Source organism: Ornithodoros turicata, chromosome 2 (assembly GCF_037126465.1).
Source record: "Ornithodoros turicata isolate Travis chromosome 2, ASM3712646v1, whole genome shotgun sequence".
NCBI lineage: Eukaryota > Metazoa > Arthropoda > Arachnida > Ixodida > Argasidae > Ornithodoros > Ornithodoros turicata.
The window spans coordinates 60844260-60848311 of record NC_088202.1 but is presented as its reverse complement, the minus strand read 5'-3'; the positions used below and the strand labels follow the sequence as shown (position 1 = coordinate 60848311).

Genomic DNA, 4052 nt, shown 5'->3' with positions numbered 1-4052 from the left:
GCGATAGCGGAGGAAATGTGAACAGGACACCGGGTAGCGTCCAGTTTGGCGAGATGAAGCTGGCTTCGACGATGAGTGCGACGGTGTAACTCGGGAACGCCGCACAACTGGCACAACTGTCGACGCTCATCCTCTGAGAGCGGGATGGGGGGGATCGTTGGGGTGTCTATCTGCCAACGTTAACCCCCGGAAGGGAAGCGGCACTCTGCTGGGGTCTCCACCTCGAAGAGGGCGGGGCTGCGACTGCCACTTAGACCGGGAAGCCCATCCTACCGGACGTCCAGCGGAGACCACAGTCCAAGTGGGCACCGTTCTTCGTATAGGTGTCCCAGAACCCGGCCTCGACTGGGAACGAGACCGTCTTGAAGACCCACCAGGCTCAGCAACGGATCCTGTGTGGCCAAAGGCTTTCCGACCACGCGTCTTCCCACGAGAAGACATTGCGCCTGCGAGAGGACAGAAGGGGAATACGGTAAGAAAGCCATTTCAAACCGCGAGAGCCTGAAAAGGCTCTCCCTCAGAAGACTATAGCTGAAGACTGCGAGACATAAATCACACTAAGAAAGACCAACTATACAAGAGCACTAGGATTTAGCGACTAGGATAGTGGCAGCTACGTGCGCCGCCTGCGGGGACGTAAACTGTAGCGACTGGAGGGTCCGGGATCCTGGTCCAGGTCTTGAGGAGGAAGCTGACCGTCTGCTTCTTCACCCTCGGGGTTTCGGAGGTGGTAAGTCTTCAGGTTCGAGGTATGTACTGGCCGAATTTCTTCGCCCGTGTCACAACGACGAAGCCTGTAAGTGAGGCCGGAGGAGCACGCACCTACCTCGAAGGGGGCTATCCCACCTATCTGCGAGTGAAGCTGCAAAGCCGCGTGCGGAATCACTTAGCGGATGGGTCCGTCGTAGGACGAGGTCACCGACGCTATAGGTGAAGTTCCGTCGACCTCGGTTGTACTGGCGAGCCTGGTCCAACCATGCGACGTCCAGATTCTCCCGAGCCGTTCGAGCTGCACCGTCCAGTCGACTCCGGAGTTCCTCAGCGAACCTTGAATAAGGAGGCTAGGTACTGCCATCCCGGAGGCGTAGAGCATTCTCCACTGGAAAAGGTGCCTCTCGTCCGAAGTTCAGGAACGCCGGGGTGAAGCCTGTAGATCTGTTTACTGTTGTCCGTGTAGTGAACGCCAGTTCAGCCATGCGAAGATCCCAATCACGGTGGTGATGACTAGTAAAAGCAGCCAACATCATTTTCAGGTTCCGATTGACACGTTCGGTAATGTTAGCCTGAAGGTGATACGGGGAAGCTTTCTTAAGCTGAATGCCTAAGACAGCGCAAGAATCCGAGAACACCTTACCTGTAAAGTAGGTAGGGTAGCGTTATCTGTGATGAGCTGAGCAGGAAACCCGAACCGGCAAAAGGTGTCGAGTAGCCTTTCCCACAGTCTCTGGGAAGTCAGCGTCCTGAGAGGAAACAGCTCAACCCATTTCGTGAAATGATCAGTAGCCACAAACAAATACTGGTTACCTCTGGGACTACGTGGAAACGGTCCCATCACATCACAAGCAATTATCTGCCAGGGCCTACTGCTCTGAATAGGCTGTAAGCGCCCAGGGGGTAAACCACCACTAGGTTTTGCTCTCCGGCATACCGGACAAGTGCGAACATACTTAGTTACATCCTGCCTCATTCCTGGCCATGTCGCAACACGACATAACTTTTCATAAGTTTTGCTGCCACTGCTGTGACCTGCCAAGGCCAAATCATGAAAGTAACGTATGAAAGACTTACGCAACTTCCGTGGCACCACGACTCTGAATGGAGATGAGCAGTCATCGTCATCCGCCTGGGGTATGTATCTGAACAAGATGCCATCCTCGCCCAGCAGATACGAGTCGTGCCGTCCGTCAGTCAGTCATTCCGGTGCCTGCCGAGTCCTGCTCAGCTAACCATTGAGACACCCGCTGACAAAGGGCGTCCGCTCTCTGAGCGTCTAGGAGCTGCTCTCTGCTCACGACCGTGCCCCAAGACGAAGATATGTCTCGTGCCACTTGTGCTGCTGCCAGGAGCTGGGAAGGCGCCTCGGTGCCTTCCTCTCCCCCCTCCGGTAGAGGCTCACGGGAAAGCGTTCGTCCCGTGCTTCGTTGCTACCACGTTCGTCGAGCCCCGCCTGTACTCCACGTTGAAGGAGTAGCCTTGTAGCGTCAGGGCCCACATGCCAAGACGTCCAGATGGGTTGCGGAGCCGCTGCAGCCAAGAAAGTGCTGGTGGTCAGTCTGGGCGGTGAAAGTGGTGCCGTCCAGGTACAGATCAAACTTCCTGAGAGCGAAGATGATCGCCAAGCATTCCTTTTCCGTGACCGAGTAATTCCGTTCTGCCGGATTCAGCGTGCGACTTGCAAAAGCCACTGGACAGAGAATAGCGTCATGCTCCTGCAAGAGAACTGCGCCAACACCATAATCACTAGCATGTGTTTGCACTACAAACGGTTTGTTCAGGTCAGGCAAATATAGCCTGGCCGTATTAGCGATTGCGGGAGAAAGAGCTCGAAATGATCGTTCGTGCTCCTCTCCCCACTGCCAGGGTATATCGTTGCGTAACAACTGATTAAGCGGCTGCGCTAACTGAGCGCAATTAGGAATGAATTGTCTGTAGAAACCAACCATACGCAAGAAACGCTGCAAGGCTTTTACGTTACCGGGAACCGGATACTGCATGATCGCCTTTAGCTTGCCATCGCTAGGGCTGATGGATCCTCCGTCCACCATGAAGCCAAGAAGGCTGACCCTTGGCGATGCCAGCTGCACCTTGCGGGGGTTGATGGTTAGCCCCGCCTGCTTCATCCTTGCAAGGACGATTGACAAGTGTTCCAAGTGTTCCTGAAAGTTTCTGGAAAACACTACGACGTCATCCATGCACGCCATCGCGAAGTTATACTTCGCATCCCTCAATACGGTATCCATTAGCCGTTGGAAACTGACGGGAGAGTTAGACAGACCGAAAGGCATCCGTACAAACTCAAACAAACCCCTATGACAGGTAAAGGCTGTTTTCGGGACATCCTCCGGGGCAACTTGGATTTGCAAAAACCCTCTACTACAATCAAGCGTTGAAAACACTGTAGCGTTGCCCAGAAAATGCATAATAGACTCGATGGACGGAAAGGAGTAAGAGTCCCTTACAGTTACTGCGTTAAGTCGACGGTAGTCGACGCATAACCTAGCCGTACCATTACGTTTCGGAGCCAGGACGACAGGAAATGCCCAAGGGCTCTGGGACCTTTGAACTACACCGGTTTGCAGCATTTCATCAAGAGCAGTGTCTAACAAAGCACGCTTATGCACACTCAATGGTCTCGGATTACAACGCCAGGACCTACCGTTACCCGTGTCTATGCTATGCTGTAACACAGACGACTTACCGAGTTTTTTCGTGAACACACCGTCAAACTGCAGCAGTACTTGTTCAAGCTCACGGCTCTCCTCCTCGGGACTATGGAATGACCCCAAGACAGTCGGGAGCGGGGACGGTTCAACAGCCGTCGCTGCGGATGGCATAGTTGAACTGCTGTCCTGTGGCACGGCGAAAGGAAAAAATCCTGACGATCCGTGGTAGACGTATCCTCCACTGGGCATCCAGCACAAATTTCTGCCGGATGATGAAGTCTCTGCCCAGGATAACGGGCACTGCCAGGCCAGGAAGGTGGACGAAGCGCTGCTTTCGTCGTCCCCCATCAAAGCGAAGCCAGAGCACAACTGCAGTTTGTGCTGGAATCACGTCATTGGAAGCAAGACGTAGAGTGACATCTGTGGACTGCAATTCCACATTCCGTGATGCGCAGTGCTCATAAACACAATCGCCGATAAGGAAGACTGTAGCTCCCGTGTCGATAAGGGCGATGTAATCTCTCCCCAAAATTCGAACAGCGATGTTTGGTTCTTTGTCCTCGATGTTATCTCGGACGGAAAGAGCAAAAGGAGCTAAGGCGTCTCCTTTATTCTTGCTGCTTGCAAAGCCAGCTTCTGAATTGTCAGGGTCACAGATTGTAACCCTTC

At 53.7% G+C, this 4052-nt stretch overlaps 1 long non-coding RNA gene across 1 annotated transcript; it reads right to left on the bottom strand.

The window, feature by feature from the left end:
• Window positions 1-497: 497 nt before the first annotated feature.
• On the bottom strand, window positions 498-3714 carry LOC135383593 (uncharacterized). Its single transcript, XR_010419959.1, has 3 exons — window positions 1789-3714; window positions 1355-1460; window positions 498-1283 (listed from the first exon to the last, which is right to left on the bottom strand). It is a non-coding gene; the product is annotated as an uncharacterized LOC135383593 (long non-coding RNA).
• Window positions 3715-4052: the final 338 nt, after the last annotated feature.